Source organism: Phyllobates terribilis, unplaced genomic scaffold (genome assembly GCF_046119375.1).
Source record: "Phyllobates terribilis strain yellow unplaced genomic scaffold, ASM4611937v1 Scaffold_4__5_contigs__length_816908805, whole genome shotgun sequence".
In the NCBI taxonomy this organism is placed as follows: Eukaryota; Metazoa; Chordata; class Amphibia; order Anura; family Dendrobatidae; genus Phyllobates; species Phyllobates terribilis.
In genome coordinates, this window is record NW_027362764.1 from 510545680 (window position 1) to 510562529 (window position 16850).

Here is a 16850-nt window from a genome sequence, read left to right on the forward strand (position 1 = left end):
GTGTCTATTGCAGATGGAGTCAAGATAGATTTTTACCCTGAAATCAATGTCACCAGAAGGATTAAATGAAGAATTATTATACACTGGCTTCCTGGGTTGAGTTTGAACAAGTCCTTGTTACTCCTCTAATATATATTTGAGGAATAAGATCATGACATTTGTCCTTTATATTTAGGAGTTCTCAGTACTTCTAAGGAGGCATGCTCTCAGGCGTACCGGATGCATATATGGTTATAAAGGCTGATCATCTTCTATAGATCTATACAGACGGACCGCCCTCCGGATAATTTCTTGGGAGTCAAGACTCATCAGTGTGAATTGAAGGCTTGTGGACCACATTGATCATATGAAGAAAAATTGGGAAGAATCATGGACAAGATTATAGGGAAAATAACAAAAATGTTGAATCTAATATTGACACTATTTGGGTATATAGACCTTCTGCCTTTTGGGAAATAAGGGATCTTGTGCTCTATGATAAGAATATTAAGGCTTTTTTTCGTTCTTCTGGGTAATAATGGACGCTGTGATTTACTGCCCATTCTCTCAGAATAATGGAACTAACGATGTGTAATGTAGTTTGCGATAATATCTGTCTATTGGTGTTAGGTATGTGGGAGAATTGGTTATACACTTTGTAAGCGCATGCGTTTGGATTTATGTTGCAACATAAAGAATATTCAAATCTAGATGTATTTTCTATGTTAGGAAATTTATGCACAATTCTCTTGGTGGTAGAATGTCATATATAGGTACAATAACTTATGATGACACACATTATAAGTCCAAAAAAAAATCCTTTTGGACATGTTGGCACGTGTATCTGTTATGTAATAGCTACAATTGACTAAGAATGCACAATATATTTTGAGATTCAACTGTGCATCAGCATATAAAGTGCATGGAGGCTTTAATATAATTAATCATGTACTGGTGACGTTATCCAGTTGTGTGCCAGGCAATATACTTATTATTGTTTTGTGCTATCCTTGCAGTAAAGTGTATATTATACTTATATGATGACAACATAAGGACCTATAATATTATGCTATTTATTACAGGTGAATTTTGTATATGGCCAATCATCAATTGTGGATCTTGGGTGTTGGTAGTTATATGTGTTTTTAGTGCTTTTAAATGAGGTCAATAAAGCTTGTAATTTTTATTATCTATTGTATTGAGGTGTGCACATTTTATAAGTGTACCGTCTTGTTCTTTCTTGCTTTCACCCTCTACGTTTGTCACCCAGTCATGGTTTTCGTCAAGCCAGGTTTCTGTAAATCTCACTACATCGTATTCTGTGGCTGACATAAGAGTCTCTAATTCATTCATTTTGTTTGCAAGACATCTTGCATTTTCCAACAGACATTTAATACTATTAGCACATTTATTACTCCTACTCACCTCCCTACTTTCCTTGCATATCCCAGCCCCCCAAAATCCTCATTGACCCCTACTGTCTCACTCTCTCTGTTTACTCTATCTATCCCCTTATTTGCACAACTACCCTCCCTCCCCCAGATCCTGGTTTAAAATTTCCTCCATCTGTCTGACCATTTTTCCCCCAGCAAAGTTGCACCATCTCCATTGAGGTGCAGCCCGTCCCTACAGTAGAGCCTGTAGCCGACAGAGAAGTCGGCCCAGTTCTCCATGAACCCAACCCCTTCCTTCCTGCACCAATTTCTAAGCCACTTATGTATCTGCCTAAGCTCCCTCTGTCTTTCTAGCGACGCAAGTGGCACCGGTAGTATTTCTGAAAACACCATCTTGGAGGTCCTGGCCTACAGCATCTCTCCTAATTCCCTGTAATCATTTTTAAGGACCTTCTACCTCCCTCTAACCGATGTGTACCATGACCGCTGAGTTTTCCCCAGCCCCACCCAGCAATCTGTCTATCTGATTCGCAATATGCCGAACCCAAACACCTGGCAGAACACACTGTTCGGCATTCACAATCTCGGCAGCAGATGACCCTGTCTGTCTGCCTAATTATAGAGTCCCCTACCACCAACATCTGTCTTGCATTTGCTGCACTCCTATTTACCTCCTTTCTACAGCAGTCGTTTTCCTGGTTGCTAGGAGCAAGGCCTGCTGTAGTGATCCCAGCCCGGGGCTTGCATTCCTAATATCAGCCAAACAGACATATTTACTAGGTTGTGCCAGATCAGGACTGGGCTTTCTGATACTTTTCCCCATACCTATTCGTCTGTTACCCAGCTACCTACTTCTGGGTCCTGATCTTCTCCACCTCCACCCTCCTCCATATCACTGGCCCCAGCCAGCTCTAAACTCCTCTCTAGGTTTGCAATGCTCCTGCGTGTTGCAAGCTGCATATTTAGATCCATTACCTGGGCTTCCAGCAATCAGCAAAGCACGTGTGGCTGCTACAAACACTTAAATCACAAAACACTTACATAGTTTACCTAGTTTATAAGGCCGAAAAAAGACAAGCGTCTATCCAGTTCAGCCTATTTCTTGTGCACTGCAGCTATTCCGCAGCGTTGATCTAGGGGAAGGCAAAAAAAAACAAACATGCGGTATAGGCCAATTTACATCATTGAGATAAAATTCACTTCCCGACACCAATCTTGCAGTCAGATTAAATCCCTGGATTAATTAACTATCACTAAGCATAAGATGTAATTTTATTGTTCTCAAGAAAGGCGTCCAGGCCTCTCTTGAACTCATTAAGTGAGTTGGACATCACCACTTCCTCTCCCAGAGAGTTCCAGAGTCTCACGGCTCTGACCGTAAAGAATCCCCTTCTATGCTGATGCAGGAACCTCCTTTCCTCCAGACGCATAGTGTGCCCCCTCGTCTTTGTCACCATCCTTGGTATAAACAGGTCATGGGAGAGATCTCTGTACTGCCCCCTGATGTATTTATACATGTTTATGAGGTCTCCCCTAAGCCTTCTCTTTTCCAACGTAAATAGGCCTAATTTTGACAACCTCTCTGGGTATTCTAGTCCCTCCATTCCCTTTATTACCTTAGTCGCCCTCCTTTGTACCCTCTCTAGCTCCAATATGTCTTTCCTGAGCACCGGAGCCCAGAACTGTGCACAATATTCTAAGTGCGGCCTTACCAGCGCTTTATACAGAGGAAGAACAATGTTCTCATCATATGCCCCTATTCCTCTTCTGATGCATGCCATGACTCTATTTGCCTTCGCAGCTGCTGCCTGACACTGGGCACTCTAATTTAATTTGCTATTAACCAAGACGCCCAGGTCCTTCTCCATGTCAGATTTCCCCAACGGTTTCCCATTTAATATGTATGGGTGACTGCTGTTTTTCTTTCCCATGTGCATGACCTTACATTTATCGGCATTGAACCCCATTTGCCATTTTTTGGCCCAACTCCCCATTTTATCTAAATCCTCCTGTAGCTGTGCCCTATCCTCATCTGTATTAACTACTTTACAAAGTTTAGTATCATCTGCAAATATTGCTATTTTACTATGCAACCCTTCCACTAGATCATTAATAAATATATTAAATAATATAGGGCCCAAGACAAACCCTTGAGGCACCCCGCTAGTAACCCTGACACACCCTGAGCTTACTCCATTGATAACCACCCTCTGCTTTCTATCACTCAGCCAGCTATTTACCCACTTGCACACATTATCCCCCAGACCAAGCATTCTCATTTTATATACCAACCTTTTGTGTGGCACGGTATCAAACGCTTTGGAGAAGTCAAGGTATACAACATCCACTGACTCTCCCCGGTCCAGCTGTGAGCTCACCTCCTCATAGAAGGCGATCAGGTTTGTTTGGCAGGAGCGATCCCTCATGAATCCATGTTGATATGGAGTTAGACAGTTATTATCATTAAGATATTCTACAATAGCATCTCTAAGAAATCCTTCAAACAATTTACCCACAACAGACGTTAAGCTTACTGGTCTATAGTTACCAGGGTCACTTTTAGACCCCTTTTTGAATATTGGTACCACATTTGCTTGGCGCCAGTCTAGTGGGACAGTCCCTGTCCATAAAGAGTGCTTGAATATAAGATACAGCGGTCTGTCTATCACATTACTTAATTCTTTTAGTACCCGGGGGTGTATGCCATCTGGGCCTGGTGACTTGTCTATTTTGATATTATTTAGGCGTTTCTGCACTTCCTCCTGGGTTAGGTGGGTGATATTTAGCGGAGGGTTTACTTTATCACTCTGCATTTCCTCCGATAAATTGTTTTCTTTTGTGAAAACAGTGGAGAAGAAGCTATTGAGTAGGTTTGCTTTACCCTCATCGCCCTCTATGATTTTACCCAGGTTATTTTTCAATGGGCCAACTCCATCAGTTTTAATCCTTTTACTGTTTATATAGTTAAAGAACAGTTTGGGATTCGTTTTACTTTCCTTGGCAATTAGTCTCTCTGTCTCCTCTTTTGCTATTCTTATTTGTTTCTTACAGATTTTGTTTTTTTCCCTATAAGATATTAGCGCTTCCTCGCTGCCTTCTTGTTTAAGTTTACCGAAAGCCCTTTTTTTGTTTTTCATTGCCCTCTTGACTTCCTTATTTAGCCACATTGGCTTCCTCCTATTCCTAGCCCTTTTATTCCCATAAGGTATGTACCTTCTACAGTGACTATGTAGGACTGTTTTGAAAATTTCCCATTTTCTATCCGTGCTCCTATTACTGAAGATACTATCCCAGTCTATAAGGTGAAGGGCATCTCTTAGCTGATCAAACTTTGCCCTCCTGAAGTTCAGTGTTTTTGTGACTCCCTTGCTGGGCACCCTACTGAAGCACATGTGGAATTGTATAATGTTGTGGTCACTATTTCCCAGGTGCCCCCCAACCTGCACCTCAGTTATTCTGTCTGGCCTGTTAGTTAATATTAAGGGCCATCCCTCTAGTTGGTTCCTGCACAAGTTGTGACAAATAATTGTCTTTGATAATTGACAGAAACCTGTTTCCTTTCTGAGATCTACAGCTTTTGGTTTCCCAGTCTATATCAGGGTAGTTGAAGTCCCCCATAATAATCACCTCTTTATTTTTTGCTACTTCGTCTATTTGTCTCATTAATAGACTTTCCGTGGCTTCTGCTATATTTGGTGGTTTATAACAGACTCCTATGATAATTTTATTATTGTTTTTTGCCCCATGTATCTCCACCCATAAGGACTCGACCTCCTCATTTCCCTCCCATACATCCTACCGTATTGTAGGCTTTAGACACGTCTTTACATATAGACAGACTCCACCCCCTTTCTTATTTCTTCGATCCCTTCTAAACAGACTGTAACCCTGTAAGTTAACTGCCCAGTTATAGCTTTCATCTAACCATGTCTCGGTTATTCCCACTATGTCATAGTTACCTGTAGATATTTCTGCTTCCAGTTCATCCATCTTGTTTGTCAGGCTTCTGGCATTTGCTAGCACGCAGTTTACACGATTTTGTTTTGTTCCAATCTTCTCCCTGTGGATTGTATTAGAAATTTTCTTACCTCCCTTCCAAGTATCTTGTCTTGGACCTTCTTTGTCGCACTTCATATCTTTCATTAGTATGTCCTCTGGTTGCATGTTCGTGTCCGGCATTTTTCTTCCCATCCCCTCTTCTTCTAGTTTAACGCCCTCCTGATGAGTGTTGCGAGTCTCCTGGCGAATGTGTGTTTCCCGGGTTTGTTGAGGTGTAGTCCATCTCTGGCAAGGAGTCCGTCATATAGGTAATTTACACCGTGGTCCAGGAATCCAAATCCTTGTTGTCTGCACCATCGTCTCAGCCAGTTGTTCACATCAAGGATCCTGTTCCATCTCCTGACGCCATGCCCGTCTACTGGAAGGATAGAAGAAAAAACAACCTGCGCATCCAGTTCTTGTACTTTCTTCCCCAATGCTTCAAAGTCCTTGCAGATTGTCGGTAGGTCCTTCTTTGCCGTGTCATTGGTGCCAACATGTATCAGAAGAAATGGGTGGACATCCTTGGAACTGATGAGCTTCGGTATCCTATCGGTAACATCCTTGATCTTCGCCCCTGGGAGGCAGCATACTTCTCTTGCAGTTATGTCCGGTCTGCAGATAACTGCTTCTGTTCCTCTCAGTAGTGAGTCTCCCACCACCACCACTCTTCTTCCCTTCTTGGCTGTCCTTTTTCTTGTCGCTTCTGGGTGTTTCTGGGTGCTCTTTTCTTTTTTGCTTGCTGGTAGTGCCTCATCCTTAGGTGTGCCATCTTCGTCCTCCACAAGTCCTTGGAATCTGTTTCTCAGTTGTGTGGTTGGTGGTGTCTCCATGGTCTTCTTGCTTCTTTTGGTCACTTGCCTCCACTTGTCTGCCTCTGGAGCTTCTCTGACGCTTCCTTCACTTTCCGTGACCAGCAGTGACACTTCTGTTCTGTCCAGGAAGTCTTCATTTTCCTTGATGAGTTTTAATGTCGCAATTCTTTCTTCCAGTCCCCGCACCTTTTCTTCTAAAAGAGACAGTAGTCTACACTTCTGGCAGGTGAAGTTGGTTTCAGCTTCTGGTCGATCTGTGAACATGTAGCACATGTTGCAGCTCACCATGTAGGTTGTCACATCTGCCATGCTGCTCCTTGTCCCTGCTGACTTGATGTCTGTCTTCTTTCTTGTGATACCCTAGGATAAACAAATTAAACTGCTTTCCAAGCAGCTGGTCCCGGCTGTACCCAACGATCTTCTAGCTGAAGGAGATTCTTCGCTTTTCCCAGAAGGCACCTGGAATATGCAAATTGTCCTCTTCAGGCTTCAATCCCTGGCTTGGAGATGCTTTCCAAGCAGCTGGTCCCGGCTGTACCCAACGATCTTCTAGCTGAAGGAGACTCTTCGCTTTTCCCAGAAGGCACCTGTAATATGCAAATTGTCCTCTTCAGGCTTCAATCCCTGGTTAGGGAATCTGTCCTCCCCTGGCACTTATCTGACCTCTAATATGGACATACAGGTGATAGAAATGTAAATCTATACCTACCTGAATGCCTCATATTAGAGGTCTTGTTGCTGTGAAATGTCTTTTTATTCAATCAAGTTTCTGATGCTTGCGGGCTCGGGACCCTGAAGAAATCCCTGCCTCTTGTGGTAATTATACTGTTTTCCCCTCCCCTGTATGTCACAGTGCCCAGATTTGGCTGTGGCAACTGCACATCACAGGGCCCCGTCTCCACAGCATCAGAAACTTGATTGAATAAAAAGACATTTCACAGCAACAAGACCTCTAATATGAGGCATACAGGTAGGTATAGATTTACATTTCTATCACTTGTATGCCCATATTAGAGGTCAAATAAGTGCCAGGAGGTGAAATATTCCCTTTAATGGCATGGCCCAATCACAAGATCCATTTATTTTTTTTATTTACACAAGCTTTAACCTGCTCACAAACAGAGAGACAATTCCCCAAACAAATACAACAATTACACAATTATCACAAACTATAATATTATGTTTAACTGTACACTTATCTGTAGCCCTGCACTTAAAATGCAGTCCCAGCTCCGCAGCATCGCTTAGAGTCCCTGGAACTTTTAGTTCTCCAAACCAGTTTCAAGTTTTTTGTACGTTGATCAATATAATATATACTGTACTATATACGCACTTCTGTTGTCCAATATTGCTTTTTGCTTGCAAATCATTATGTAGGATAGGATTCATAAAATAGAAGCAAGATTATCCTACAAGATTATCATAGATGCTTTTTATTTATACATTAATGTGTAATAATTCATAGAAAACAAAGACAGTACAGTGTTTAACAGTGTTAGCATAATAGCTTTGCATAAATATGTGTCTGCTATCTGATGATAAGAGGATTAAATACGCTGCTTAATAATAAATGCTTTCTGGTGCAAGTTATACACAGTCATTACCAATAGACTACAGCATGACCTCTAAATTTTCTTCTACACTGTACTCCAAATTATTATGCAAATTCGATTTACATGTCATAAAGATGTAATTTTTTGTTTTTCAATTAAACTCATAGATGGTATTGTGCTTTTTGGATCACTGAAATCAATCTCAAACACCTGTGATAATTAGTTTGCCAGATGAGCCCAATTAAAGGAAAACTACTTCAGAAGGACGTTCCACATTATTAAGAACGCCCTAGGTTTCAAGCAATATGGGAAACAAAATGGATCTCTTTGCTGCCAAAAAGCATCAAATAGTGAAATGCCTTGGACAAGGTATAAAAACATTTCATATTTCAAGAAAACTTAAGCGTGATCATCGTACTGTGAAGAGATTTGTGACTGATACAGAGGACAGATGAGTTTGGGCAGATGAAAGCATAATGAGGAAGGTTTCTGTCAGACAAATTCATTGGAATAAGAGAGCAGCTGCTAAAATACCATTAAAAAGCAGCAAACAGGTATTTGAAGCTATTGGTGCCTCTGTGGTCCTGGGAACCTCATGGTGTAGGATCCTCCCCTCACCTGAACCCTTGGGGTATCCTCAAGTAAAAGATCTGTGAGGGTGGGAAGCAGTTCACATCAAAACATTAGCTCTGGGAAGCTATTCTTACATCCTGCAAAGAAATTAAATCAGAAACTATCCAAAAACTCACAAGTTCTATGGATGCAAGAATTGTGAAGGTGATAACAAAGAAAGGGTCCTATGTAAACCAGTATATGTAATTGATTAATGCTGCAAATTCAACAAATCACCATTTTCAGTTCTTTATAACCTATAAAATGTTTGGAAGCTTGTTGTGCATAATAATTTGGAACAGTGCATTTTCAGTTTTTTTATATTTTGAAAAAAAAAAACACGTTATTGTTGGGAGGCTTGTCCAATGAAATTTGACTAAATACTCTTAATGGTTGATGATTTGAACATTATACTGACTCATTTGCATCGACCATTTAGAACAATTAGAGAAAAATAGCAATTGCATAATAACTTGGAACGCGGGGTACTAGAGCTTCATAGCCAGAATATGGTGATGCATGGACCTTTCCAATAACTTCCATTCTACAAAGGTAGTGAAGAAATCCCTTTAATGTTCTCTTCATATCAGCATTATAGCTTCAGTTAGCAGAGCCATAACAGATATCTTTTAAAAAAAAGATCTTATTAACTTTTTATTGATTTGTCAGCTTTCCATGAGATTTACATTGTTATATTACCTTTTAAAAGACTGAATAGTAAAGCAAACTGTACTATTTTTGCCATTAAAGGGGATTTCCCACGAACGAAGGTTCATTTTAATCAATAGATCTTGGAATAATAATAAGTTCCAGAATTGGATGTGTTTAAATAAAATGTTCCTGTGCGGAGACAATCTTATACATGTTCCCCTGCTGTGTACTGTGTAATGGCTGTGTGTGACCGTGCAGGAACATGGTCTGATCATACCACATCTCCTGGGCAGGGGAGGAAGCAAAAGAGTATACAGGCAGGACAGCACTTTTTTATGAAACTTTTGTTTGTGGGAACTTTAAGTATCAAAAGTCTATTGACAGTGTTACCTATTTAATATTATATTATAAAGCTTTACATTAGATTTTTTTTTGTATTTTTGCAGTTTTACAGATACAGAAGCATCATAAAAAAATAAAATAGCTTTCGACTAAGATATAGTAATTCTGCCAAAAACACAATATTATAAGAAACAGCATCTAAAAACATAACCAAGAATTTACAGTCAGCTATTTGGTGGATATCATGGTGTCCAGATCATTAACATTTTTTTTGCTAAAAGCTTGCAATATCATACAACAAAAAATTGAGTAACATTCATTTTACCATTTTGCTGTCATCACTTCTCGGATTACCTGCCGGTTTTTGTTCATAAGGGTCCAACACTGACATGATGACAAATTATCTCTACACCAAGGTCACTGCTTTGACCAGTGATGGTGGTGACATAATTTATAGATTACCGTATTTTTCGGATTATAAGACGCACTTTTTTCTTCTCAAATTTGGGAGGAAAATGGAGGTGCATATTATAATCCGAATGTAGCTTACAGCTGTGGGCAGCTGCGGTGGAGCGGGGTTAGAGGAGGCAGGGTTGCTGCTGCAGGAGGTCGGCGGCGGGAAGGAGTGGGGCGATGCTACGGGCCCCGATCTGGGAGGGGTTATCCCAACGGTGCGAGGCATTTCAGAAAATCTTGGTGGTGAGCAGAGTCCCCGCACTTCCCATTGATTTCCCTGTAGTGGGCCTCGGGAAAATGGCCGCCGGAGGTGGTGCATGCGAAGGTAGAGATCTCGTCTCCCGAGATCTCAATCTGCGCATGCGCTGCCTCAGGTGGCCATTTTCCCGAAGTCCATGGCAGGGAAATCAATGGGAAGTGCTGAGACTCTGCTCACCACCAACATTTTCTCAAAGCCTAGGACTCGCTGCCTTGCACTGCTGGGACACCCACTTCTCCCAGTTCAGGGTCCACAGAATAGCCCTACTCCTGCCGCTGCCAGCTTCCTGCAGCAGTGACCTGTGACCCCGCTCCACTGCGGCCCCCCCTTTCTAGTAAGCTACCATAAAATCAGACTACAAGACGCATCACCATTTTTTTAAAACGTTCTTTTCCTACCCAAAATTTGGGGTGCTTCTTATGGTCCTGTGCGTTTGATAGTTAGAACTTAGTTTGGTATTTTGATGGTAAGCTTTTGATAAAACACTTAAAGGGACTGGACATACCCTATAAAGGGAATTTGTCACCAGGTTTTTCCTACCCCCTCTGAGAGGAGCATGATGTAGCAGCAGAGATGCTGATTTCAGCAATGTATCACTTACTGGGCTAATTGCTGGAGTTTTGATAAAATCACTATTACATTTGGTGCAAATCTACCAGTTCTCTGAATGCTGACATCTATATAACCCCACCTACACCATCGATTGACAGCTTTCTGTGTACACTGTGCAGAGGCAGAAATCTGCCAAACAATGGTGGGGCTTAATTATATAGATCTACATGGACTACATGGCAGCAAGCTTACTAGTCCCATAGTGATCATCTCCTGATGATAAAACAGTGAATTTATCAAAACTACAGCAAACAGCTCAGTAAGCTACATATCACTGGAATTAGGGTCTCTGTCTCTACAATATGCTGCTTTAAGATTATGTGGAAAAATCTGGTGAGAGATCCCCTTTGACTATTTCAGTATGTCTTACATGCATGCATATTCAGACAAATAGTATCAACCAAACAAAATTATTCCTCTCTTGCAGGTATCCACACAAGCAAGATTTTAGGATCATATCAGAGGTGTCCCAAAAGGTGTTGGTGAAGTTATAGACCAGCAGGCCATTGTCAGTGGACATGATCAAGCAAATTTTCCTAACTGGACACAGCATGGCATTTGGGCAGCATTCAATTGGGTTGAAAGTTTTCCTTGTATAAAACATAATTCTGTAAAGCTTCTTTGTCTCCCGTTTTAGTAGCATCCACCACTCATGGGCTCCCATGTTAACAAAAATTCATAAACTGCAATGTATGTTTTTTTATGAAAGCCAATTTATGAACTAGTGCAGCTGGTGTGCTATTGCAAGATGTAAAGCCCCAGAAACCCAAATACAGTTATATGAAAAAGTTTGGGCACCCCTATTAATCTTAAGCTTAATGTTTTATAAAAATTGGTGTTTTTGCAACAGCTATTTCAGTTTGATATATGTAATAACTGTTGGACACAGTAATGTTTCTGCCTTGAAATGAGGTTTATTGTACTAACAGAAAATGTGCAATCTGCATTCAAACAAAATTTGACAGGTGCATAACTATGGGCACCTCACCAGAAAAGTGACATTAATATTTAGTAGATCCTCCTTTTGCAAAAATAACAGCCTCTAGTCGCTTCCTGTAGCTTTTAATGAGTTCCTGGATCCTGGATGAAGGTATTTTTGACCATTCCTCTTTACAAAACAATTCCAGTTCAGTTAAATTTCATGGTCGCCGAGCATGGACAGCCCTCTTCAAATGATCCCACAGATGTTCAATGATATTCAGGTCTGGGGACTGGGATGGCCATTCCAGAACATTGTAATTGTTCCTCTGCATGAATGCCTGACTAGATTTGGAGCGGTGTTTTGGATCATTGTCTTGCTGAAAGATCCATCCCCTGCGTAACTTCAACTTTATCACTGATTCTTGAACATTATTGTCAAGAATCTGCTGATACTGAGTGGAATCCATGCGTCCCTCAACTTTAACAAGATTCCCGGTGCCGGCATTGGCCACACAGCCCCAAAGCATGATGGAACCTCCACCAAATTTTATTGTGGGTAGCAAGTGTTTTTCTTGGAATGCTGTGTTTTTTTGACGCCATGCATAACGCCTTTTTGTATGACCAAACAACTCAATCTTGGTTTCATCAGTCCACAGGACCTTCTTCCAAAAAGAAATTGGCTTCTCCAAATTTGCTTTTGCATACCTCAGCCGACTCTGTTTGTGGCATGCTTGCAGAAATGGCTTCTTTCGCATCACTCTCCCATACAGCTTCTCCTTGTGCAAAGTGCGTTGTATAGTTGACCGATGCACAGTGACACCATCTGCAGCAAGTTGATGCTGCAGCTCTCTGGAGGTGGTCTGAGGATTGTCCTTGACTGATCTCACCATTCTTCTTCTCTGCCTTTGTGATGTTTTTCTTGGCCTGCCACTTCTGGCCTTAACAAGAAGTGTCCCTGTGTTCTTCCATTTCCTTACTATGTTCCTTACAGTGGAAACTGACAGGTTAAATCTCTGAGACAGCTTTTTGTATCCTTCCCCTGAACAACTATGTTGAATAATCTTTGTTTTCAGATCATTTGACAGTTGTTTTGAGGAGCCCATGATGCCACTCTTCAGAGGAGATTCAAACAGGAGAACAACTTGCAAGTGGCCACTTTAAGTAGCTTTTCTCATGATTGCATACACCTGGCTATGAAGTTCAAAGCTCAATGAGGTTACAAAACCAAAAAAGTGCTTTAGTAAGTCAGTAAAAAGTAGGTAGGAGTATTTAAAACAAGAAAATGATAAGGGTGCCCATACTTATGCACCTGTCAAATTTTGTTTGAATGCAGATTGCACATTTTCTGTTAGTACAATAAACCTCATTTCAAGGCAGAAATATTACTGTGTCCAACAGGTATTACATATATCAAACTGAAATAGCTGTTGCAAAAACACCAATTTTAAGAAAACATTAAGCTTAAGATTAATAGGGGTGCCCAAACTTTTTCATATAACTGTATATAGCAATTCAGAATGAGGTCAAGAAGACTTTGCTTCATCTGGTGAATGAAGGCCATGTATCAATTTAACACATTTGTCCATAGCAGTCTGGATACAGCAAATGTAAACTGCTAAACCGTGAGAAAAGAGCCCCACCATATTTAGTGGCATCAGATTATTTACCAGGCCCGGAAGACCGACTTCCACTGAACAAGCTGTCAGAAGCCCAACACAGTGTTTTATCACCACTGGTTACAATTGGCCTTTGGAGGTTCATATAGACTACTGCATATAGAATTGTAATTACTCCATCTCATTCCTTCTATTTGCTTGATTTGTTACCTCCAGGTCTCAACTATTCTCCTTCAATAAAATTTTTTTTGTCCTAATCCCTATTATTGGGGTACAGTGCCATCCTAACAAGGCAGAGTGGAATACATTTTTTTGGTGACAGACTATGCATAGCCTTACCTCTTTTGGTTGGTATTGAACAAGCATGGAGGAGCATTTAATAATAATAATATGAAAACTTTTGATATACTTCAACCATTGCTATTTACTTTGACAAGTGGCAGTGTGCATGACTGACATGTGCTTGAAGGTAATGAAGTTCAGTTCAAGGATCAAAATTTCAGTGTTGAAAACCCACAGATCATCCATTGGAGTAGCACAAAACTTTGGCAATAAGTTAAACAATTATTAGAAACATTTTGATATTTATTCCGTAATTCTGGAGAAAACTGGAAAACTGTGATGACTGGGGTCTTAGTGTTCTATGTGGATACAATTTATGCAAAAAAAAAAAAAAAAGTAATATTTTTTTCTGAAGAAAGAATCAGTATAAGGGCTTGCACTCATCAGCATATATTAAATCGTTCCGATGTTGTTCCTGAAAAGTAGGACAAGTGTCATGTGAGTACAATGCGATTTTTTACAAGCACCATCTGTTTGACATGCGTATGCAATGCGCTTTCCGCATCCGTTTTCAATTTACAACCAGCGTATTGTGGAAGGGAATTTTAGATTAATAATGCTATATAAACCCCTTGCAAATGGTCAGATGCTGAGCATATCCATATTTTCCTGGGTAAAGGCCTCTCATATTTTCTTCTTAAAATGTATTCATCATTGCATTGCAGCTATGGCCAGTCTAAAATTAGCGCTCACTAATAATGCGCAGTTCCTGTATAATTGGGTGCTAACCAGGGACTTTGCAACTGGCTATTCACCCGCTGCTACACTGAGTAGGGTGCATCCACTCTTGTACAAATGTGCTACAAGAGGTCATTTTTCCTGTATGTATGTAGGCACCCAGACAAATTTTTTGATTACTCCCGAATGTTGATGAAGACCTTTGACCTGCTACTGGAGGAGCTTCAACCAGGCCTTACTTTTCAAAATGAGCAGTTTCGCAGATATATTTATGCTGAAGAACAACTGTTGCTTACCTTGAGGTGAGATTATAGACTAATGTGTTTAATGATTAAATTATATAACTTTTGTCTAAATATAACAATTTTTTTTATTAATTAGGGATGATGTTTTTACCCGTGACTGTTAGGATTTTTTTGGGGGCCACATTTTGTTTTGGTTGTCTGAACCTGACACCATAACCAACCCTCATATAAACAAATGGGGACACAAAGTTTGGTCAAGAAAAATGGGTGCAAAATATGCATAGGAAAAGGATTTATAATAATTAAATTTCAACATTTTCCCAAAAACTTTAAACCAGGAAACAGATGTCCAAGTGGAGTAGTGAAGCAGGGCCTTGCGATGCTATGTTATTGGCCCTGTTTATCCCCTTTACTCCCTAAGGTGGTTTGCACGTTAATGACCGGGCCAATTTTTACAATTCTGACCACTGTCACTTTATGAGGTAATAACTCTGGAATGCTTCAACGGATCCCACTGATTCTGAGAATGTTTTTTCATGACATATTGTACTTCATGATAATGGTAAAATTTCTTCAATATCACTTGCGTTTATTTGTTAAAAAAAAAGGAAATTTGGCGAAAAGTTTGAAAATTTCGCAATTTTAAAAATTTTAATTTTCATGCCCTTAAATTAGAGAGATATGTCACACAAAATAGTTAATAAATAACATTTCTTACATGTCTACTTTACACCAGCACAATTTTGGAACCAAATTTTTTTTTGTTAGGAAGTTATAAGGGTTAAAAGTTGACCAGCGATTTCTCATTTTTCCAACAAAATTTAGAAAACCATTTTTTAGGGACCACATCACATTTGAAGTGACTTTGAGGGGCCTTTCTGACAGAAAATACCCAAAAGTGACACAATTCTAAAAACTGCACCCTCAAGGTGCTCAAAACCACAGTCAAGAAGTTTATTAACCCTTCAGGTTCTTCACAGAAATTTTTGGAATATGGAAGGAAAAAATGAACATTTAACTTTAACAAAAATGTTACTTTAGACCCAATGTTTTTTTATTTTTGCAACAGTAACAGGAAAAAATGAACCCCAAAATTTGTTGTTCAGTATTGAGCACATCAATACCCCATATGTGGGGGAAAACACTGCTTGGGAAGTCAGTGTTCGTGAATACCACAAAATACAGCGGATTTCACGTGGCTTGAGAGTCTCTCTACGTACCACTCTATTCCACGATAATCCAGAGTTTTGTACTAAATTTGAAGGTATCCTGAATAAATATTCTATGGACTTAATATTACTGACTATTGATTTTCTCCAAAAGGAAATTGCGGATTTGAAAACAAAAATCACAGCTACTGAATTACAACTTAGTAATACAATTACATGTGAAGACTTCTCCACTCAAAAAACCAGGGTGGACAAAACTATTAACGAATACCGCAATGACCTTCAGAGTAAGAAGAAAGCAAAATTTCTCTGTGACGCTGAAGATTATTTACATAACCAGGTATATCGATGGCATATATCCGATTCTGGCAGAGGTGGGAGACTCTACAGACGAGGCTACACATCATCAACTGGCCGCAATTCTTCCACAGACAGCGAAAGGGAATCACGTCACTTCACTCCTTTTTTAGAACAACGAAAAAGCTGTCCATACAGACCAAGACGAGGAGGGGGAGGCGAGCATCATCAGCAAGACATTGCCAGGATGACAACTCGGTCTCAGGTAGGACCAACAACATTGTCTTCAATATCTTGTCGCATAACCTGGCACCGGCCGAGCTAACCCTTCTACAAAAAGGACTTTCCTTTTGCCCCACCCCCTCATTTAATACGTTTCTTCTTGAACAGGAATTACATAGATTTTACAGGAACTTGAGACTTAAAGTGCACTTCTCAACTGACAGGGGTGTTGGGTATCCTGTTATGGACATTCATAAAGATGATATGTTTTATCTTAGTGATCTACAATTACAAGTACCTAGCCGTTTCCAACCTCCATGTTCCTATCCTCATATTGAGACATATATTGATCTTGTTCAGAGGGATATTAATAGCATACTACAGACTATTAAAGGGGGACAGTTTCATAATAAGAATAATCTGAGTATAGAGGAAAATATAGCGCTTTCTTTCCTTAAAAACAAGAAGGAACTGATAATAAAGCCAGCCGATAAAGGGGGAGCTGTGGTTGTCATGGATCGCTCATCCTATATTTCTGAAATCCATACACAGTTAAGTGATACTGATACTTATCTATAGCACACAATCCTACCCCAGAGATAGTTAAACTTATCTCTGATCTGATCTCTCATCACCTCCATAGAGGTAC

General features: G+C 40.2%; 1 long non-coding RNA gene across 1 annotated transcript in view; it reads left to right on the forward strand.

Moving 5' to 3' along the window:
- The first annotated feature begins 13097 nt into the window (after positions 1–13097).
- LOC141265591 (uncharacterized) overlaps positions 13098–16850 on the forward strand; it is a 70799-nt gene continuing 67046 nt past the window's right edge. Inside the window, exon 1 of the long non-coding RNA XR_012320124.1 lies at positions 13098–16244. This is a non-coding gene — a long non-coding RNA (uncharacterized lncRNA). The remainder of the gene's footprint in view (positions 16245–16850) is intronic.